At 46.2% G+C, this 24247-nt stretch overlaps 1 protein-coding gene across 4 annotated transcripts in view; it reads right to left on the reverse strand.

The window, feature by feature from the left end:
* The window catches only part of SH3BP4 (SH3 domain binding protein 4), a 143263-nt gene extending 122159 nt beyond the window's left edge, over positions 1–21104 (reverse strand). For 2 of the 4 annotated variants that reach the window (XM_084643641.1, XM_084643640.1), the window contains exon 1: positions 21002–21104. The gene's annotated coding sequence lies outside the window, so the exon portion shown is untranslated. Of the gene's footprint in view, positions 1–20954 lie in introns of all 4 variants that reach the window. The other 2 variants (XM_084643639.1, XM_084643642.1) reach the window with 2 other exon arrangements.
* Positions 21105–24247: the final 3143 nt, after the last annotated feature.

Genomic DNA, 24247 nt, shown 5'->3' on the forward strand with positions numbered 1-24247 from the left:
CAATTTAGCTCAACTGGTGCAAACGCATCAATAATTATTTTGGTTTAAGTCAAGTTAGCTTAAAATCGATTATGCAGAGGTTTAAGCTACACCGGAGCAAGCATGTCCACACAAGGGTTTGCACTGGTTTATAATGAAACCAGACAAAGTCAGGGTAAGCGCATGTGTCAATAAGGCCTAAGGTTTTTCAAAGGCCCGCAGAGAAGGTGAGAGGCGGCAGGAGAATTTCAGCCTTGCTTTTCGAGGAGAATGTCAGAACAGAAACTTGACAGTCTCCAACAAGCTTGCAGAGATTTAAGCAATTCCTTTTTTTAAAAGGAACAAACCAAGCTACATACCAGTTTTCTGCCTGGCCAATCAAACCCGATACTAGGGTCTGAAAAGCTAGTTAATGCGTATTCATTATAACGTGCAAATGCACAGAGAATGCTTTTTAAAGTATACGGTACATGCTATTTTCAGTGAGAGATGCGTTTTTGCCTCCACTCCATGTCTGGACCCTCCAACTGCACCTGGTAAAGACCCTACTTCCCGTAGAGTGGGAAATGTCTGGTAGAGGGACAAACCTGACAATCAGTGCCAAGAATCCAATGTTGCCAAGAGGTGACAGCCATCTGAGCCTCTGCGTCCAGTCTTTCCCAAGTCCACAGAAATTTTAATACAGCTACTCAAGAGTACCATCACAAAAATATTGCAGCCAGTTTCCTGAACACCTCAGCAAGAGACCCTAGAGCCGGACTGAAGTAGAATACGCAAGCGTATCTGATCCCAAAGCCATGGAAGTTCAGGGAAAGTCTTATTGATGTTTGCGTGCTTTGGTTCAAGACCTTTCTGAGAGGAGCGAGGACCAGTCCCTCAACTGATTTAAAGCAGGGTAGCTCCACGGACTGCATTATAGCAAGGACCCACTCACCCCAGCCGGAGGTCTGATCCACAGTCCCCTCGTGGTATGCAGGTGTAACTAGAGTGACCAGACAGCAAGCGTGAAAAATCCGGACATGGGGAAGGAAGTAATAGGCGCCTATATAAGACAAAGCCCCAAATATAAGGATTGTCCCTATAAAATCAGGACACCTGGTCACTCTCAGTGTAACACTTGCCCAAGGTACACCACATCGTACTGGAGGAGTGAGCAGAGACCCCCCTCAGAGAAAGGAGGTATCGATCACTACCCTTCTCAAAAAGAAAAGGAGGACTTGTGGCACCTTAGAGACTAACCAATTTATTTGAGCATAAGCTTTCGTGAGCTACAGCTCATTTCATCGGATGCATGCAGTGGAAAGCTCATGCTCAAATAAATGTGTTAGTCTCTAAGGTGTCTCACAAGTCCTCCTTTTCTTTTTGCGAATACAGACTAACACGGCTGCTACTCTGAAACCTACCCTTCTCAAGTGTCAACTTCTTAAAAAAAACCTTCTCCTGGTGACGAAGAGAAGATCTGCACAAGGCTTTACTCGAATGTGGCAAAAAACAGGCAATGCCTTCTCCAGCATTTAAGACGACAGTTCTTCTGAGGCTGGCTTGTCTGTGTGTGGGGGGGGGGGGGGGGCCCCACAGGAAGGGAGATTACAAGCCAAGTTTTGCCTCTTAAACATGCTTTTGTGGCAAACATTAAAAAAATATATAATTATTTGGTGTAAGCACCATTTTTTCAGTCTCAATTACGTTTTTCTCTAGGCTTTTCTCCCAATCACCATGGGCTTGTCTACACTACCGCACAGGGTTGATCTAAGACACGCAACTTCAGCTACGTGAATAGCGTAGTTGAAGTTGACATACCTAGATCTCCTGAACGCGGTGTCTTCAATGCAGTAAGTTGACAGCTGACGCTCTCCCGACGATGCCGCTTACGCTTCTCATTCTGGTGGTGTGCCGGAGTCTACGGGAGAGCGCTCAGTGGGGTATCGCATCTATACCAGATGCGATAAAATCAATCCCTGCTGGATCAATCACTGCCCACCGATCCGGCGGGTAGCATAGACAAGCCCTTAGTCTACACACCCTCTCAAATACACAGTCCACAGACATTTCACCTACCTGCTAACTGCTGTGCACAAAATAGCTGCTTTTGCATGACTGTGGCAATCGTCAAGGGCTTGCCTAGGCTAGGATAAAAGTGTATTTTAACAAGGTGTTAATGTTTAAAGACAACTGATGTAGACAGGCCTAGCCGCATTTTAAACACGTTAGCTGGTACAGGTCAACCCTAAACGAAAACACATTAGCCAACATGTTCAAAAATACACCACCCCTAGTTAATCCAGCCCTTGGTGGATTAAAATGGCAGCGAGTACTATACTAGGAAACTGTATCTTCTGGAGGCAGATAATGCTACAAATAATATCTCCCCAAACACAGAGGAACAAAGCATCATTCACTAGGACCTGCTGGTAGAAGTTCCAGTTGCCTGCATTGTGTGTTTCTTCACAAGAGCGGCAGGTTGTCAACAATTAATTATTTACAGACTGGGTTCATTAGGAGTATCTTCCACACTTTATTAGACTTTAAGTTAGCTCACAGTTCCACTTCCACCAGTGACACTGTATATAGAAATTCTTGATTGCAAATCCTTTGTGAGAAGAAAACATGTTGTTGTTTTTTATGGTTGGAGGTAAGGGGAACAGCTCCCTAAATTTCCACAGTTCAGAGCCTACCCTGACTTCCAGCTAGAGAACCCTGCACATTCATTTTGAAGCCAGCTCCACCCTGGGTATCACTGATTGGATTTCAGTTTTTAAATGCTACAGTCAGGATGCTATTGACTGGGAAAGAGGGTGGTGAGAACAGAAAGAAAGAAAGGAAATGCCATGAATGTGAGGAAATGATTTGGCAAGGCTGACTTTTGTTTTTTTTTTCCCTCAAGTTAGTTGCTGTTTTTTGGCAACAGGATCAGTTGCAGGAATAAAGTTTCATTTTGTTTAATTATAGCTCTCACAATTCTCCAACCACAGGAGCTAGTCCAATAGTTTTCTCCTAGCTTTATGTGAACATTTGAACAGTCCAAGTGTTAAAGTTTAACTTCTCCCATTAACACAGGACTTGAACTCATAATTGAAATAGATTATTTTTATTCACTTGGCCAACTTGGCAATATCCAGCCACTGCAAACTGCCAAAATTCAAGATAACAGCATGACAGAATTCATGCAACAGCATCTAGCAATAAATTTTATCAATCCTGTTTCTCAATGTATATTTTGACACATCAGCAAAAAACAAATTTGAAGTCAAGAACATGAAACAACTGAATGATGGGTTTCAGAGCAGCAGCCGTGTTAGTCTGTATTCGCAAAAAGAAAAGGAGGACTTGTGGCACTTTAGAGACTAACCAATTTATTTGAGCATAAGCTTTCCACTGAATGCATCCGATGAAGTGAGCTGTAGCTCACGAAAGCTCATGCTCAAATAAATTGGTTAGTCTCTAAGGTACCAAAAGTCCTCCTTTTCTTTTAACTGAATGATGGTTGATCACTTCAATTGGGATCAAAGCCCAGTTTATAACTACAGCAAAGCAGGGCGGATTGATTTAAATCCAGGCAATTTAAATCACCAAGTGGAAAGCCTCAATTTAAATCATTGATTGTAGTCAACTTTTCCATTTGTACTTTAGTTATTTTCTAAAGAAAGGTTAATATAGCAGTTAAAACAAGTTGATTACAACCAAACGGAGTCTTGGGACGTAAGTTTCCCTGGTGGGTGGAGTCAAGTATTAATTTGAGAACTGAGCCCATTAGTGCTTAGGCAAGCAAAAGCTATAAAACAGGAACGTGAAACCACCAGGCGGGGCTTAGAGGATGATCCTGATGAAATACAGGATGGTGTCTCCTGAAATCAGAGGCCGGGTCCCAATGCCTCTGATGACTTTGCCCGTCTCTTTCATCCAATAGCACAGCCTCTGGGACTCCCACAGGATCAAGCTCTTAATACAGTACATGACCTATCCTGTCTATTTATAAAGCTTGACCGCACAAGATAGATATTTTCTTTATATAGAAAAGCAGCCTTTAACTCAAAGTTTTTGAGAGGGCTCATTGATTCAGCATGTTTATGTCTTATTTAAAATAGTTTAAGAGATCATCATAAGACTGGGCCTTCACATATTTTGTATTATTTCAGACTTCATTTTAAAACAGGTTTATTTTACAGAGGGAAAAAACGTAAACACTGATTTTTATGCACCGTGAAGCAAAGCCCTGAATTTGAGTTCGCATTAGAGTCTGAAAGGAGGATCTTGCAATATTAAGCAACGAACAGGCCTAAGTATTAATGGTCCCTTAAGTTTAGGAAAAAGCTTGTCTCTCTGGAAATACTGCCTTTTAAACCTGGGAGGTTTCTCATACTGTTAACTGACCAGCAAGTGGTTCACAAAGCACTGTCTGAAGACATACTGTTCTGGTGGCATGACAAAGACAATATTAATTTCAGCAACAATAAAAAAAAAGTAAACCTAATCGTAAGTTGGCTGAAGCCTGTGGGACCTGCTTAGGTAAGTCAGTGAGTAAAACTAGAACAGCTAATTTCTGAATTATTTTTCAGCTGAGTGAGCCATAAACATAGATGTTCACTGTGTCATTCAACTGACATTTTATTACCTAAGACATCCTGTCTACACAGAAACTTCCATCTCTCTTCAGATAAGGCCCCCTAAAAACTGCCTTCCAAGTGTCTCCCTCCCAATAAAGGCCTCTTGGATCTTATTGAGAGTCAGAACAGGTTGACTAGGCAGGGAACCACTAAATTTACACTGTCGGAGTGCGGACACATTTTATGGTCTGGGGAATACGCAGAGCGTACCGGGTTACTCTGCAACATGCAGTTGACTACGTGATATCACAACAGGGAACCATCCCAGTATAATGAACATTTACCATAGCAAACATCCCTGGTTACACTCCAAAGATATTTTGAGTCAACTAGAACGTATGGTTTAATTTTGTGGTAACGATGGCCCCATCAAAAGAATGATAGTACTCTGAAGAATATCCACAGTTAACATTCAGTGGAGCAAGGGTGGTCTGAAACCATAAAGAGGATGGGAAGGAAATAATTTAAAAGGCTGAAGAATATTATGTAACCCAGAGAATTCTCCTACTGCAAATTTCCACTGGCAGTTTAAGATGATTTCTAATGGACAGACCTTACTGGCCCTGCAGCCTACGTAAGTGCCTAGACAAACGCAGGCAGACGAGAAAATAACTAAGCCTCAAACCTATATTTTGAAAATATATATAAAATATAGCTATAAAGTTATTTCTCATCCTCCATCTGTATGCACCTGTCAGAATCATGCAAACGAAGACAGCAACTACATTTACCCAGACTTGCAGGAGAGCTCTAGGTAAGCTTGAAAGCTTGTCTTTCACCAAAACAAGTTAGCCCAATAAAAGATATTCCCTCACCCACCCTCTCTCTATTTATCTGCCACATTTTAAATATATGAATTCCTTTGGCCAGTCGTCCTCAAGCATTATCTTCACCAGGATTCAGGTACAGCGGCATCTTGTGCAGTATAAAGCAAACTTAAAATAACCATGTAAATGAGCTTAGAAGTTTTTAGCACTAGATCCCAAACTGATTTCTTTCAACAATAAAAAAGAAATGTTCTAGGGGCCTTACCACTTCATTGACATCCCAGCAGTAAGTGATGACCACCAAGCGGCAAAAATAATCAAACACATTAACAACCAGGCAAAGCAGAAAGACGACCCCCTAACAATAGCCTCTCGCTCTTAATCACCTCACAAGAAAGTGAGGCCAAAAGCCTTGAGGCTTAAACCTTTCCCAATGGAATCCAGCTAAAGCCTCCTCCAAATCACGCAGACACTTTCCTTACATTCCACATCTTTGAAAAAAGCCTCAAACACCAGATTATCTGAAAATGATGCGTTAAGAGATCCAGTCTATTCTCCAGTGCCACATAATCCTTTCGCAAAAAGAAAAGGAGGACTTGTGGCACTTTAGAGACTAACCAATTTATTTGAGCATAAGCTTTCATGAGCTACAGCTCACTTCATCGGATGCATACTTCCAGAAGTCTGGATTTGAAGTTTGCAATTGACATTACTATTTTGGTAAAAGTTTCTACTGTAGACAGGACCGAACACCTCTGTTCAACTGCTATACTGCTCCCCATATTGTGCAAAAGTGTGAATGACAATCAGAACATGTTACCAGTAGATTAATTCCCAAGAGGCACAGTAACTCAGTAACCACCATTAACCACTCCCCGGCCTACCTAAGATCAATACCGTCACAAGTTATTTTGCATGTTACTACACACACACACGTGCCCCACTAGCCTCCTAAAAATACCGAAGAGGCATCTCTCAGTAAGGCAGACAAAACAAATTTGGAGTTTCTACACCAAGACATGTTAATGCAAATTTTAAAAGTTACACACGGTGTGTATCTGAAGTGCTTTGCACAAAGCAGCCTTGATCTTTAATTACTGCCCCTATACGCTAACCACAGTACAAACCACCACCTCATCAGGTATATTTTGAAGACAACATGGGCTTGATGCTCCGCTCAAGAGCAGCTCCAATGAACTCAATGCAATTACACTCGTATAACGGAGGAGAATCAGCTGCTTAACTTTAAAACCCCTTTTCTGATTGTTAACCAAGTGTCCCAGAAAAACCATCATCTTTGGATGAGATACAGCTTGCAAAGTGTCGGATCATTGCATTGCCAAACAAGTTTGGAAGAGGAATGCTTGAAAATATCAAGCAAACAACAGCACAGCCAACCTGAACCATTTAAAAAAAAAAAAAAAATCACATCAGACCCCTCCCAAAGAAATCGTAAGAAAAACATTAGGGTCCTTTGTGTTTGCCGGCTACTTAGAGTCTTTAGTGTGCACTGTGAGGGGCTGGATCACAGAAACTCCCTTGGGCTGCCAACTGATGTGCCAAGACTACTACTGCCCTTGCCTTCCGTGCCAATTTGGACTCCAGAACCCTGCCTGGTTGTACCAGACGCGCTTGCCGGCTACAAACACAGACCCAGGGCTGAACAACGTCCCACAAACTGCAGGCTTAACTGAAAGCAGCTTAAGGAGTGTTCTTGTCTCCAACACTCAGATACCCAGCTCCCAATGGGGTCCAAACCCCAAATAAATCCGTTTTACCCTGTATAAAGCTTAGACAGGGTAAACTCATAGATTGTTCGTCCTCTATAACACCGATAGAGAGATAAGCACAGCTGTTTGCCCCCCCCCCCACCCCACAAGGTATTAATACGTAATCTGGGTTAGTTAATAAGTAAAATGTGATTTTATTAAATACAAAAAAGTAGGATTTAAGTGGTTCCAAGTAATGACAGAACAAAGGAAATTACCAAACAAAATAAAATAAAACATGCAAGTCTATGCCTAATACAGTAAGAAAACTGAATACAGACAAAAATCTCACCCTCAGAGATGTTTCAATAAGCTTCTATCACAGCTGGACGCCTTCCTAGTCTGGGCACAATTCTTTCCCCTGGTTCAGCCCTTGTTCCAGCTCAGGTGGTAGCTAGGGGATTTCTCATGACTGCCACCTCCTTTGTTCCGTTTCACCCCCTTATATAGCTTTTCACAAGGAGGGAATCCTTTGTCCCTCTCTGGGTTCCCACCCCTCCTTCTAAATGGAAAAGCACCAGGTTAAAGATGGATTCCAGTTCAGGTGACATGGTCACATGTCCTGTGAGACCCCAAGCCCCCATTCCTCCCTGCCTGACTTATAGGAAGGCCTGGCTGCAACCAGAGCCATCCACAGTCAATTGTCCTGGTTAATGGGAGCCATCAAGATTCCAAACCACCATTAATGGCCCACACTTTGCAGAACTACAATAGGGCCTTAGAGTTATATTTCATATTTCTAGTGCCAGATACAAGAGTGATACACTTATACAAATAGGACGACCAGACTCAGTAGATTATAAGCTTTGTAGTGATACCTTACAAGAAACCTTTTGCATGGAGCATATTCCAGTTACATTATATTCACACTAATTAGCATATTTTCATAAAATCATACAGAGTGCAACGTCACATGCACCTGGTTCAAAACTGCAAGCTTCTCTCTGCAAGCATAAAGAACAGAAACTTTCATTTACAAAAATAAAAGCAAGCTGAAATCATAGAATCATAGAATATCAGGGCTGGAAGGGACCTCAGGAGGTCATCTAGTCCAACCCCCTGCTCGAAGCAGGACCAATTCCCAGTTAAATCATCCCAGCCAGGGCTTTGTCAAGCCTGACCTTAAAAATATCTAAGGAAGGAGATTCCACCACCTCCCTAGGCAACCCATTCCAGTGTTTCACCACCCTCCTAGTGAAAAAGTTGTTCCTAATATCCAACCTAAACCTCCCCCACTGCAACTTGAGACCATTATTCCTTGTTCTGTCATCAGCTACCATTGAGAACAGTCTAGATCCATTCTTTCTGGAACTCTCTTTCAGGTAGTTGAAAGCAGCTATCAAATCCCCCCCTCATTCCCTCTTCCGCAGACTAAACAATCCCAGTTCCCTCAGCCTCTCCTCATAAGTCATGTGTTCCAGTCCCCTAATCATTTTTGTTGCCCTCCGCTGGTCTCTTTCCAATTTTTCCACATCCTTCTTGTAGTGTGGGGCCCAAAACTGGACACAGTACTCCACAGTACACAGTACTCTGGCAAATGGCAAATGAAATCATTTGACCCCAGAAGCTGTAACTTAAAGACGGCCACCAAATGTCACAGTACCAACCAAAAACAAGTCATGAGATGGTAACACCGGCCGAACAGGAAGCTAGTTCAACCTTAACCATAGATCAGCTCACTAATGAGCGTGCATGCTGTTGACCAAATCCCTTTTCCTAAGACATGTTCTTCTTGAGCATGTCTGAATTGGTAGCACTTTTGCCCTAGGGCTGGATCACAGAGTTGTGAGTTTGAGTCCCATGGTAGGAACAGTGCTGCACAGGCTGAGAGGTTATCCTGCCGGGGAGAGAGCAAACAGAGGTCTCCTTGGTGTCGACAGATGGAAGTTAAATGTCAGGGGAACCCTAATATTCTCAAAGTCACCCCTCAATGAAACAGGCTCTAATATGCAAGACAACGTGTCTATTGCTGGAGTGCCCAAAGGTTGCTGTGTTGTCAGATTACTTGATAAAATGCCAAGACACAACTTGAGGAGGAAAAGAACCCACTAAAACCAAATTCAACTGTTTGAGCTGCTGAGAATAAAGCTCTCGCCTTGTGTCTGAGAAGGTGTGTATTTGGGCTGGGAGGAAAAAGAAGGGAACTTACAGAGAAAATGAGAGTTGGGCAAAAAATTGAAGGAAAAAGAAAAAGAGTATCTGAAAGCATCTACTACAACTAGAAAGAGAAGCCATTTCAGCTCCTGAAGGCACTTTTAGGTCTTATTGTTTATTGCCTCCTACAGAACACAGGCTGTAATTCATATTTCTGAAAGTTATACATTCTGCAGCTTAATTAGACACAGGGCTGTCCTTTATGTCAATACACGAACCCTCTGGGTACTGCAAGTACATAGATCAGATTCACACCCTCAGTGGTGAATGCTGCGAGAGAAAACAGCCACCGAGAGCCAGAGCGGTGCCCTCTGACACGCTTACATTTATAAAGTCGACCAGTGTTACTCTTCTAAATCACCTAGATGGAGGATTTGGAGGGGGAAGAAGGGGAAGTGGAGAGAGAGATCTCGTGTCAGCACGGTCTGCGTCCTTTATCCCCTCCATGGATTAAAGATGTAACATCACCTTCCACAGCCCCTGACAATGAAAACCCAGGGCCTGAAGGCTGGTGTGTTAGCGGGGTGAATACAGATGTTGTATTCATGCTTTACTCACATGCAGTAAGAAAGTGGTAGATAGCAATTCCAGTCCTTGTAGAGAAAGCCAGGCAACGACATTACAGCTGTGTATCGCAAACTGCTCCTTACAAATACATAAGCCAATATTAGAGCAAAACTAAACATTGTTTAGAATTTAAGAAGTCTCACTTGACAGCAACTCCTGGTGCAGAGAGAGTTACCAGCCGATTGATTACTCTCTTACTGTTCAAGTATTTCTTTAAGTTATGCATTAGCATCTGAAAGCATTCATGTGCGCTCAATGTGGGAAAGCGGCAGGGCCTAGTGGATAGAACAGCGGACTGTAAGCCAGAACACTTGGATTCTGCTCCTGGCTCTTCCATGGGTCTGATGTGAGACCTTGGCTAAGACACTTTACCCTTCTGTGCATTGTTTCCCTACCCACCCATTGTCTGCATGGGTTATTCTGATTGCCTGCTCTTCAGAGCAGGGGAGGTCTCTCCCTGTGTATGTACAGGCCTTGCACAATAGAGCCTCAGTCTCAGAGTCTCTATGTAGTACTGTAATATAAATAACCATCAATTGCCTGAAGTGATGTGTACACACCCACAGCCCTTCTCACCTGCTCTGACCCCACCCCAATCAATCAATCATCAGGTATGTAACTTGGCCTCAAATAGTTGCCATGCAACAAACAACGCTAGCAGCTACCACATAGAAATACTTTGCAAAGGGAAACGCTGCACAGTAAAGAGTCCTAGAACTGCACCATTAACATTTCACTCTGCAGCCAGGCCCCCCTGTAAGAGCAGACAGGCGTGGCATTATCTGAGCAGCCACTGCTATCTTGCCAAGACACAGGGCCAGATCCTTGGTTGGTGCAAATCAGTATGGCCCCATTGATGTCACTATATTAACAGATGGGACAATAGGAAGATGTTTAATCCAGACTCTTCTCTCCCTTAACGAAGCTAAATGAGACTGGGAAGCCCAGCAGATGCAACAATTTTACAATGAATGACATTTTTCCTGGAATTACCACAAGGTTTTGGAGACTGATCCTCCTGTTGTGAACCAGCATCAGCCAGTCACCAAGACGTCAACGTTTACCCACAATGACAGCCACCATGTGAGCCAGAGCTAAAAGTATAAGCTGCTACAGCTTGAGCTACACAGAAAAAAGGTCCCAAGAGCTGGGGCTGTGAAAGACTCATTGCCTCTGTGGACTGGACACAGAGAAGGACCCGAACCATCCATTCACCAGCAAGCTACAGCAGCAGGCAAGCGTTCTCTCAGATATCACTGTGGGTAGAGAACCGCAGGCAAATAGCAACTAGGGCGCTTTTCTTTGTTGGCCAGCGTTTCTGAAAAGCTTGCCTAACGTTCCAATTTTTATTCAAGAAACACCTGAGCGCTCTCTACCCCAATGTTGTTGAACATATTATACCCTGTTCCATGAAGTTCAATCAGGGTCTGCCTTGAGGTAGGTCAATATCCAGCTTGCCTGCTGTTTGCAAAGCTCAGGCACTAAGACTGGGGGCAAAGGGGGAAAAAATATACCAAGAGCATCAGAACACGTGATTAGGTATGTACTTTTCCTATTTATTTCAAAGGCATCAGCTTTTCAAAATTCCAAGTCTTTGTGCCAAATATGAATGCAGTACAACTTGCAACACCCTCTTGGAAAAAAAAGGCCTGAAGATGCTCTTTTTCTAGACGAGGTTGTGTCCATATTTTCCCTGACCTCCAATGCTGCATAAGTAGCACTTCATACATAAACTAATTGCCTCAGCGCAGAAAGGTTTACATGTTATAATACAATTAATGAACGGCTTCTTGTTATATTTAAATGCATTTCTTTTTTTTCCTTTTTTTTTTTTAATAATATGCTATTATTAAAGAATTAGATTAAACAGTCTCATCTGAATAATCCCAGCAGGTTAAAAAAATTTTTTTGTTTTACAAACTGATTTCTGCTTAAAGTGAAAAGAGAATTATGTTGTCAAGCACAGAGTCAAGGACTGGGTTTAATCACTGCATAATGTACGATCCTAATGTATATTTGATTAAAAACAACAGCAATTCTATTTTAAAACAGCAGAGTCTTCCAATTCATGCACCTACCCACTTATGGAAAGTCATGAGACAGGAACAAATTACTTCCTGCATCTCGCAGGCAATAAGATTATGCCCATTTCAAACAGCTATGTTAGACTTCCCCTTGTACCAGTCAGAGGCAGTGTGTGTAGAGCACTGGTATTGGAAGGCCTGGGTTCTATCCCCAGCTCTGCCTTTGGCCAGTTGAGTGATGCCAGGCAAGTCACTCCCCCCCCCCACTGTGTGCCTCAGTTTCCCCATGTGTAAGTGGGAGGTTATGATCTACTCCTTTGTAGAGTGCTTTGAGATCTGCTGATAAAAGCACCATGTATCCGCATTTTCTAACAGCTTGCATAGCTGCAAGCGTTCTACAGCAGAGGGTCACCGCCATTCCCCCTTATCCTTCCCATACTGCTAGATCCTGGCATGGAAGAGGTTAAGCACCAGTGTTTCAAAGGTGCAATGTGATCGGATTCTTTTTTAAAAATCCCAAAGCTATTTGGTAGTGGCTCCCACACACTATCCCTCCCAGCGACATCTCCAATATGAAGGCCGTGCACCACCATCTTTCATCTTCTACAGTTGCGACAGAATTATAAAACTTCCACCATCCTTTGGATACCAGCCAATCTGGTGAGATTTCTGACCTAGCTGGCTCCGTCTTCTTCCTGGTTTCCCTGCCATCTTGCCCGACAGTACGAGTGCTGGAATCAAGTCACTCTGCAATCAACAAGCTACATGTCCACTGAAAGATGTTAGTTTTCACCCAGGGTCTCAAGTAACTGTGCTCTTTTTAAACTCATCTTTCTCATTGCCCTTTATAGTTTTGGTCATCCAGCTAATTTTTGACCAGTTTAGAACACTGAGTCGTATCTCAGTGTCGAGCACTTACATCCATATGTAGCACTTCAGCAATCCAATGCAGATACGTAGCTTTCAATCTCAACACCACTGAAGTCTTTGGAAGATGTTGGATACATTTTTTGCAAGCTGTATCCTCTCTTGATTTCTTCAACACATCTTCCACCTGATGTTACTAGACTCCCTAAGTAGCAATGCAAAAGGTAGGCAACACTTATACCTCAACAGCCAAGTGGTGGACCAAAGGAATAGCTTCCCCTAATACACCATCTAGGTGTATTTGAAGAGTGGTTCCTTCTGCTAGTTTCAGATGTAATGGCTTACAGTTTCACCGAGTGATCTCTTTAGCTGCGTATTAAGAAAGAGTAGCGAGCCCTTGTTATTATATCCGTCATTACATCCTCCTCCCTCACACAAGTTCTCTTTCTAGGCTAATTAATCCCAATTTTATGATCTCATTACACAGTGTATACACTCAGCCATGGCTCTAATCATGCTATTTGCTTTTCTGCAAGCAAGCCTTTTCAATCCTTTATGTTCGACATTGGTGAGGCCTCATCTGGAGTACTGTGTCCAGTTTTGGGCCCCACACTTCAAGAAGGATGTGGATAAACTGGAGAGAGTCCAGCGAAGGGCAACAAAAATGATTAGGGGACTGGAACACATGATTTATGAGGAGAGGCTGAGGGAACTGGGATTGTTTAGTCTGCAGAAGAGAAGAATGAGGGGGGATTTGATAGCTGCTTTCAACTACCTGAAAGGGGGTTCCAAAGAGGATGGCTCTAGACTGTTCTCAATGGTAGCAGATGACAGAACGAGGAGTAATGGTCTCAAGTTGCAGTGGGGGAGGTTTAGATTGGATATTAGGAAAAACTTTTTCACTAAGAGGGTGGTGAAACACTGGAATGCGTTACCTAGGGAGGTGGTAGAATCTCCTTCCTTAGAGGTTTTTAAGGTCAGGCTTGACAAAGCCCTGGCTGGGATGATTTAACTGGGAATTGGTCCTGCTTTGAGCAGGGGGTTGGACTAGATGACCTTCTGGGGTCCCTTCCAACCCTGATATTCTATGATTCTATGTATTTCATGAGGCGAGGTAGCCTGAACTAAACAAAGTGTTCAGATGACAGCCAAACCATCATGCTACAGGGCATCAGAGAACTGACTTATTCTCTAGCCCATTTTTAGAGAATCCAGGCACAGCGTGGTTGCTTTAACAGTTGCTGCACGTTAGCCACGCAACTGCACTGAGCTATTCAGTAGCTTGTAGATTTTTTTCCCCTGAGTCAACCAGACTATTTCTCTCGAAGTCTGGAGACAGAATTTATGATGCTATTTCTCTGGCACGCCTACTCCAGGCTATGAATTGCCTGTATAGCCACTCTAAATGATGGCTCTTTGACACGTGAGCCCTCTCTTGGAAAGCTGGAAGCACCCAAGGAGGAAGAGCTCCTCTCCACAGCACATGATTCACACCAGCATCACTTGGCAAAAGCATGATGGTCGGATCCAAAGTCAATGAAAACATGGCAATTGCCATCTTGGCTGACACCCAGGACTGGACAAGGGACCTCCCAACTCAGAGCTAGGCTCTCAAGCTGAGAACAGTAAGAGATTAGTATCCTCTTCGGAAGAGGCGCAGAGAGAATGCTGTTGACACGCACTGATCAGTGGGTTACAAACACCCATTAGCTTTGAAGCAGTCCCCACACACGGTACAGAGTCCTCCTGTGTGTGACCCAAAATACAGCATCTCTCGGCCCTCCAATCGCATCAATTGTGCACTTTGGCTAAGCAAACAAAAAAGATTTAGCAGCAAACAGAGGAAGTTTAGCTATCAACAGGCCAAAAATTAAAACCTCTCCGGGATGCTGTAGCTGTGTTGATACATGAGACAAGCTGGGTGAGGTAAATAGCGTACATTACCTCACCCACCTTGTCAGCTTATCAAGGAGTCAAACCTCTGTTCAGCATCGTAAGTAATTTCGCTAAGAGAAAAGTTTCTCTGGGGAGACAGTGCTAGGCTGCTATTTTAACCTCTACGCATACCTCAGAGAGATTACTCCAGCTAAGGATTTAAGATGGCACAGCTCCACTGATTTCACCAGAGCTACGGTACTTTACACAAATGGAAGATGTTGCCCTGTATAATGTCCTGCAAACCCTCAAGCAAGATACTTGTGCACACACGCAGCTTCAGGCAGGTGAGCCATCCCACCGGCGTCAATGAGCTAAATCCTGACCCAGTGCAACCAAGGACTGTTTTGCCATTTACTTTGGCAAGGCCCGGATTTCACCCCTCCAGCCTATTCACTTCCTTAGATCTAAGCACACTGTTGAATTGGATCTCAGGCACAGGACTGGATTCACACAAGCAGTACTAGGGAAATTACACAGACGGTTAAGGTGACTGCCGGCCTGGGTGAAGAACTACAGAAACAAAATAACTCACAGCCCGCACTAATCCAGAAGGATGTTCTCTCACCACATGTATTGAAGCCCTCTGTTAACATGATCTAACCACCACACTGCAACCAAAAAGGGTGAAGGAGAAGATACAACTTCTTAAATCTAAGCAACGGTCAAACAACTGGCAGATGAGGGCAACAGAGAAGCACCGACGTATATCTTTAAGATTGGTGCTTTGGAGAAACGTTTATTTTGGTAGCTGATCATCACTCACAACAGGCAAGCCTCACCCAGCTGGCAGAGATTTCCTCAGACAGAACCTGCATTTAACCAACCTTCAGGGTATTGTGCGAGGCCTGTCCCCTAGACCAGCATTTCTACTTCATGGGGGCAACCTATTCTCACAGCCTCTGGCTTGAGGGTTGGATTCCAGTTCTTGGGGAAGAAACAGGAGGAATAATGTTAGACACTACAGAGCTGGACTCTCGTTTTGCCAGTGCATTTAGCAAGCAAGTTATATTTCAAGCAACGCATGGAGCGTCATCCACACACCTACCGCACTCCATGACACCCTGCCGCACAGAAGCAGCAACAGCCAAGCCAACGAGGACAGACTCACTGCATCATGCGGGAAGTCTGGCTCAGTGTGCCGGCTCCGGGAGCATCACATCAAGAAACATGAAAAAAGATCAGCCTGTCCTTATACAAACCCCCCCTTTGTTAGGGGAAGAGCCATCCCTGCCCACTCCACACTGCTGTGGTAATCGAATCGAAGGGACGGTCATCAGATGGGAGCTCTGGCACAGACGGAAGTGGAACAACTCCTGCTCCACGGAAGCGGGTCAGCAGAAACATGGAAGGTGGCTGGGCAGGGCGCACGCACCATATTTAATGTATAATAAGATACTTTCCGGGGCTGCTCGGATCATGCCTGTAATTAGGACGGGAGCCAAAGCCCGCTGAAGTGAATTGAAGAATTCCAGCTGACTCCAGTGGGCTCTGGTGCAGGCCCTTCGTGAGCTCTTCAGGGGAGAGATTGTGTCTATTCTACTTATCGGTAAAGCAGCTAGTATTAGTCTGGTGCTAGATAGATAACCACAACAACATGTAACCTCTCTATGGCAAATCCTACCCACCCTGTCCCTCCACCCCTAACCCACAGACCTCACCTCTTCCCCACGCCCAAAGCAGGAGTAGCCAGGTAGCACACCCTGACAGGCAACAACTTCAGGCTCCGATGACAAAATTCAGCAGTTCCCACTTTGTCCCTGCGTTTACTGTTTGCTTTGGGCCTTGAATACAAAACTCCCACTGCTTGCAATATGAATACCCAGCAATTTAGTGCAAAGCACCCAGCCATGGAGGGAAGCAAAGAGGGAACGCCACCAGATGAACAGCTGTAGGCATCTCTCTGCTATTCCAGGGACCCTTAAGAAGTCTTTTTGTCCACAGTTCTGAGGGGGCTTTCTGTTCCCCCTTCTACGAATGACATTTTTAAATTTGGTGTTTTAATAGATCGAGTTCTGAGAAACAAAGGGGAGGGGTGGAAATAGACTAAAGTCTTCAAACCATTTTTTAAAGTTTCCAAATTCCAGGATCAGGGGAAGCTTCCAAGGTAACTTCCAAATGTGCACCCCAAACTTCTGAGAAGGACTGAGAGCTCCACCCACACCATCCGACTCCACATTTAGGGTCTGTTATTTATTCACCTCCAACACAAACATCTGAAGTGCAAACGTCACTCCTGAGATGAAACATCTTGCTACCAAGTAAAACTACAGGCAAGGCTCCATTTCCCAGGCTAACGCAGGTCCTGCAGAATGTAACTGTCTGAAATGCTGGATCAAGCAGGAGCCATGGAAAAGCAGCTTCTCGGACACGTTCAGTGCAACAGCCTAGAAAGCAGGGATACTGGGGATGTCACAATACTGAACCACTGAGATAAGCAAGAAATCAGACCTGCCCTCTCAATCTTAGGCCTGAACTGATCAGATGTAAGACATAACAAGGGTCAGAGCCATCATAAAGAGAGGATTAGCACTTGTTTCCAAATCCACATTGCATTTTAGAAACAACTACGGCACCATCTGTTGTTATTGAAGGGTCCTTCGTGGTCAGTGTTTCCTGTTGTCCAACTGATACCAAAAGAGAACTAGATGCAATTAATTATTAGTCACAAACAGCACATGATTATGGGCTTGGCAACAGTCTTAGCAGCTTCCCATGACAGTGAGATCTGATGGAAAATGTGCCTAGGCTCTGCTTGACCAAAGGAGCAATCACAGGAAGTTTGGTCTTGACAAGAGGTTGGGGTTTCTTAACAGAATGGACAATATCTGGGAACAGTGAGCCAGTTTTTTAAGAGCCAGACCCTATTGTACGGACACTTGGAACTTACTTTGTCTGTTCAGAAATGCAAAGTGCAGAAATAACCTGAGTCATTTTAGGGCCTTCACAAAATGCCAACTTTTTATTACTATAGAATCATAGAATCTCAGGGTTGGAAGGGACCTCAGGAGGTCACCTAGTCCAACCCCCTGCTCAAAGCAGGACCAACCCCAACTAAATCTATCCAGCCAGGGCTTTGTGTGTAACAGCAGCACCTCAAAACCCCAACTAAGACTGAAGCCCCACAGTGCTATGTACAAACAGGGACAGAGAGACCCTGCTGCTACAACCTCTCAGTTTAAACAGACAAGACAGTCATCGGGACAGGGGAGTGAGTCACAGAGGTGAAATGACTTGCCCAAGGTCACCCAGCAGCCCAGTGGCAGGGCTGGGAATAGAACCTAGTTCTCCTGACTCTCAGTCCTGTACTCCATCCACTGGGCAGCACGGCTCCTCTCTCTCTTTGGGGTTAGACTGTTCATCAAATATTTGTAAAGCACCCCTTAGCTACAAAGGATAACCACAGGAGATGAATGCTAAGGGACCTTCCACACAGAACGATCATCATTTTACAATGTATGTTAAAAATGTAGCTTAGTTTTCTAAAAGACACAGATCTACAGAACTGACTATGTACCAAATCAGGCTCACTTTCCTGTTGGAGGACTGCACAAGTGTTTTAAGAGAACTAGTGGAAAGAGCTTCCTCTGTTATATACAGTAGAAGTTTGGCAGAGTTAAGTTACTCAACAACTGCTGTCGTAACATTTATTGATGAGGAAGATGACACACACACACCCAGCATCTGTACGGTGCTGGCTAGCAATTGGGATGGTTTAAGATTCCAGCACTCCTACAGAAGTTTTAGGTCCTTCAAAAACATAATATTCCACAAGTACGAGAAACCCGTTTTCCCTGTCTGAAAACTAACGTTTTTACATTTCCTTTACACAAACGAATGCTTTGGAGGCAACTTAAAACCAGTGTTTCCCAAGAGAATACAAAGAACCTCAATAACAGCCTAATACAGTTTGTCTCCATACAATGCCATTTAATTTGACGAAATAATAAGGATTTAAGAGTATATTTTTGTATAAAGGTGTTGTTACCTCACACAGGCTGTGAGCAACAAAACAAATCATCCTTTGAAAATTCAAGACCTCCCCTCCATCTGAGGATACCAAAACAAAGCAAACCTCTGAACAGAGAAATTGCCTTTGATAAAGAAACAGACTATGTTTTAGAGACCCCTCAGCAGATCCTCGGCTGGTGTAAATGGATTTGATTTCAGGGAAACTACGTCGGAGTTCCCCCCCCCCCCACTTGGTTTACTGTTGCACTCAAAATTTTATGAGCTGAACTGATTTAATCTTTTACCCCTTTAAACAGCGAATACCAATAAACTTAGTTCTCCTTAATTTTTATGACACAAAGTAGAGCATAACCAGGAACACAGTGATATTGTGTATTGAACCAGACCACGGCTAACCAGTGATAAAAGTTTAATATAATGCTGCATTACTCTTTGGCAGTACTTCCACATGCAGGTTTAGCTCAAGCAGAGCCTGGGAAAACCTCTCTCATTCCTCCTTCCCCAATGAAGATTTCTGGTGTGAAGCCCAGAAAACAGGCAGGGCTTTCGATGCAGCTGCTCCCCTCCCCCATCTCCCCATGACAGTAATAAACCCAAGACCACCACAGTGCAAGTTACCTCCCAAATCCCTCCTTAAGGGAAGATCCTGTCCCTGAGCTCAGGGGCTGGCAGGGGATGCCAAGAGGAGACCCACGCTCATGCTTCAGACACAAATGACCAGGAATAAAACTGCTTTAAAACATGGACAAGCCACTGAAGCGTGCAGGAAAGGGGAACTTTGAGGACTGAGAAAGCAATGTTCCCCGGGGCAGCCCCCAAACCCAGCTGACGCCCCCCCACCCCCTTGGGTTTCATTTGCTAAAGCCCCAAGACAAGCCTCACATGACAGGAGGCTGGGGGGGGGTGGGTGGACCAAAACATGGAGTTTGACCCTCCCAGAGACACACCACCCCAGAGCGCCCCACTCCCCTCTGGCTGACAGTCTGGGGGGTGCTCTAAGTCACCTCCCTGTTTACACCAGCCCTGACCCCAGGGACTTCAGTCCCCATTCACTCCACAGCAGCAGCACTAACTGCACCAGTCACACACACGCACCCTTTACACTGGCCCAGACTCTCCAGGAGTTTCTTCCCCATTTACAGCCCACCATCTGCCCCGACTCCAGAGCAATCCACTCCCCGTTTACACCAGCCCGCACTCTCGGATTACTCCCCACTTACAGCCCACCAGCTGCCCCGACTCCGGAGCAATCCACTCCCCGTTTACACCAGCCCGCACTCTCGGATTACTCCCCACTTACAGCCCACCATCTGCCCCGACTCCAGAGCAATCCACTCCCCGTTTACACCAGCCCGCACTCCCGGATTACTCCCCACTTACAGCCCACCAGCTGCCCTGACTCCAGAGCAATCCACTCCCCGTTTACACCAGCCCACACTCTCGGATTACTCCCCACTTACAGCCCACCAGCTGCCCCGACTCCGGAGCAATCCACTCCCCGTTTACACCAGCCCGCACTCTCGGATTACTCCCCACTTACAGCCCACCAGCTGCCCCGACTCCGGAGCAATCCACTCCCCGTTTACACCAGCCCGCACTCTCGGATTACTCCCCACTTACAGCCCACCAGCTGCCCCGACTCCGGAGCAATCCACTCCCCGTTTACACCAGCCCGCACTCTCGGATTACTCCCCACTTACAGCCCACCAGCTGCCCCGACTCCGGAGCAATCCACTCCCCGTTTACACCAGCCCGGCCCGCACTCTCGGATTACTCCCCATTTACAGCCCACCAGCTGCCCCGACTCCGGAGCAAACCACTCCCCGTTTACACCAGCCCGGCCCGCACTCTCGGATTACTCCCCACTTACAGCCCACCAGCTGCCCCGACTCCGGAGCAATCCACTCCCCGTTTACACCAGCCCGCACTCTCGGATTACTCCCCACTTACAGCCCACCAGCTGCCCCGACTCCGGAGCAATCCACTCCCCGTTTACACCAGCCCGCACTCTCGGATTACTCCCCACTTACAGCCCACCAGCTGCCCCGACTCCGGAGCAATCCACTCCCCGTTTACACCAGCCCGCACTCCCGGATTACTCCCCACTTACAGCCCACCAGCTGCCCCGACTCCGGAGCAATCCACTCCCCGTTTACACCAGCCCGCACTCCCGGATTACTCCCCACTTACAGCCCACCAGCTGCCCCGACTCCGGAGCAATCCACTCCCCGTTTACACCAGCCCGCACTCCCGGATTACTCCCCACTTACAGCCCACCAGCTGCCCCGACTCCGGAGCAATCCACTCCCCGCTTACCCCCGCCCCGGGCGCGATGCGAACGGGGCCGGGCGCCCCCGCCTTACCCGGGGCCGCGAGCTGCTCCCTGCGATGGCCGCGGCGCACGGTGCCCGGCGCGGAGGAGCAGCGGCCCCGCCCCAGCGCAGCCAGCCCGGCCCTGGCCGGCCGGGGAGCCGCGCTGATGTCACGGGCGGGGCAGGCAGAGGGCGGCGCCAGCGGCGGCCACTCGCACGGCCGGGGGCGGAGCGGGCGGCACGGTGCCCACGTGCGCGGGGGGGGGGGCTGGTCAGGCAGTGGGGGCCGGCGGGGAAGGGGCCGGGATAGCGGGTAGGGCGAGCCCCGCTGCAAGGGGGAGGACACGGGAGCCGGGCGCGCGAGCCCCCTGCGAGGGGAAGGGAGGGGGGACCGTGCATGCCGGAGCGCCCGTGCAAGGGAGAGGACAGGGGAACCGTGCACACGAGCCTCCGTGCAAGGGAGAGGACGGGGAACCGTGCACACGTGCCTCCGTGCAAGAGAGAGGACAGGGAACCGTGCACACGTGCCTCCGTGCAAGAGAGAGGACGGGGAACCGTGCACACGAGCCTCCGTGCAAGGGAGAGGACGGGGAACCATGCACACACGTGCCTCCGTGCAAGAGAGAGGACAGGGGAACCGTGCACACGTGCCTCCGTGCAAGAGAGAGGACAGGGGAACCGTGCACACGCGCCTCCGTGCAAGGGAGAGGACAGGGGAACCGTGCACACACCTGCCTCCGTGCAAGGGAGAGGACAGGGGAACCGTGCACACAAGCCTCCGTGCAAGGGAGAGGACACAGGAACCTTTCCCCACCTTTTCCAATAGAAGAATGGAAGGAGGAAGAGGGAACAATATTGGGGGGGAAGAGCAGAAATGTTTTATAAAAAAAAACAAAAAAACCTCCAAAGACACAAACCCCTTTGTGAACATGCTCCTGGCTTACAAAAGCTTTTGGTTAATTAGTGAATTTCATGGATGGATCATTTTTGGCCTGCTCATCTGCCCAGTGAGGGACCAGTACTTTACCCCCCTTCCTGCATCACCAGGGTGAGTGTGGGGAACAGGAGGAGGAGGGGAGCAAGGCTGAGTGGCTCTGCCCACACCGGGGTACCAGCCAGCACAGCAGGGGCAGGGGAAGAATGGATTACCCACACACACAAACACAAGGGGGCAGCAGGAAGCAGAGTGAGGGCTTGTCTACACACAGCAGTTGCACGTATTTTACTTAAATGGGTCTAAAAACCAATGTCGTTAAACCAGTTCAAACCCCTGTATGGACACACGTACACTGGTTAAAAACTGGTTCCATCTGTGTAGTCTGCATTGTACACTTACAATGAACCCACCCCCCGCCAAAAAATTCAAAGCAAACAAAAGTTTTCATCAATTATTTTCACAGGAGAAAAAAAACCAACCACCTCCCTTCCCAAATAGAATCACAACTTTAGTTAAACTGGTGCAACTTTTGTGTGCAACTCTCAGAGTGACAGTCTGGCTTCTTTCGGGCTGGCTGGTAAGGATTCAGAGACCATCACCCCCTCTAACCGTGCTGAAAACACCTCTCCATTCTAGCAGTGCTAATGCAGATCTTTTCGTTTCCCAGCATTTATTAGTAACAAAAGTATTTCCTCAGCAAATGGCCCTTCTAGATATTTATGTTGCAGAGGGTCCTTTGATGAAAATTAGTTCATGGATCTGCCAGGAGCATGTGACCCTCTGGAACAAGGCTGTTGCCTTGGCCAGTAAACTTAAAAGACGGGATTAAAAGGAGATCTGTGGTGTTCGCATTCAAAGTGTTTTCTTGGTGGATCTGGGAGGTTAGCAGGGACTGTTCATAGATTTTTTTAAAGCCAGAAAAGACCATTAGATCCTCTAGTCTTACTCCCTGCACATTATAGGCCATGAAGACATTATGCCACTGAACACGATAAACACAATCGTAATACTAGGATTAAAAATAGTGGGCCAGATGGAGGAAAACACTTCCAACTCTTCAATAGGAGGAAGGATTTCCCTCCCCCTGGAGAGGAGCAGCAGGTCTGGCCTTGAGATTGGGGGTCCACCAGAGGCTGGGACCACCCTTGAGGTGTGCCTCTACCCCACCTCTTCTTCCCCTAGCAATATGATCTCCTTGTACGTTTCCGGCAGACAGAGCTCTCCGAGAACTGTGACACAGATTAGTGTGTTTGCTATTCAACACACTGGATCATGGCAAAAGCTGAATTAGGACATTCAAACTTCCGAGGGTGGGCATGCCAGTCACTCATCTGTGAGGTAAGATGCATCCTCAAGTAAGAGCTAAAACCTGAGTTTAACCCGAACTGTCTTGGTCAGATGTCAGGTTTAATCATTGTGAATATCAGGACCCTATTACCAGCAGGAGAGTGGGGTGGGGGGAGAGAAAACCTTTTGTAGTGATATTTCATGGTATGTGTGTATAAAAACATCTTCTGTATTTTCCACGGTATGCATCCGATGAAGTGAGCTGTAGCTCACGAAAGCTTATGCTCAAATAAATTGGTTAGTCTCTAAGGTGCCACAAGTCCTCCTTTTCTTTTTGCGAATACAGACTAACACGGCTGTTACTCTGAAAGGACCATATTGTTATTAGTCATTACTTGTGTTGCAGTAACACCAGGTGAGCTCAGGGCTCTCATGTGTTAGGCACTGTGGAAACACATCATAACCCGGAGTTTACAATCTAAATAGACAAGGCAGGCAAAGAGTGGGAGGGGAAAGAGTGAGGGAAAGTGTCTTGCCCAAAGTCACAGAGCAGGTCAATGGCAGGTCTTCTGACTGCTAATCCAGTGCTCCGTCCATTCGGCTGTACTGCCTCTCAATCAGGTTGATTGTCCCTTAAGTTTTATAGGCACCTAACTACTGCTCTTTGGGTATGGATGTCATCTTGCATCTGCATTTAGCACCAGGTGGGCTGTATCTATTTTGAATTTATTCTCCTTTATCTTTAGCCCCACTGGTTTTGGGATCTGTTCAGAAAGCGCTTGTTGGACAGGGATTTTCCACTCCATCAGGGAGAGCCAGGCGTTGCGTACTGAGTTGGAGGCAGGACTTCTCAACATCTGTAGCTTTCTCCTCCCAGTACATGATGGGTGTCTGCTAGAGCTGATTCGGACATTGATGCTCCTGTCCCGCCCCCGGATAGCTATTGAGTCTGAAATCTGGGACTGTCGACACTTTCCGCTAGGATTGCAGAGGCATTTTGATTACTGGAAACTTACTCTCTGCTACCAGGGCTAAATTTAAGGTAGCTTCTTGCCTGACCTTGATAGCCAGGC

The sequence above is a fragment of the Lepidochelys olivacea genome (genome assembly GCF_965140295.1).
Source record: "Lepidochelys olivacea isolate rLepOli2 genome assembly, chromosome: 11".
In the NCBI taxonomy this organism is placed as follows: domain Eukaryota; kingdom Metazoa; phylum Chordata; order Testudines; family Cheloniidae; genus Lepidochelys; species Lepidochelys olivacea.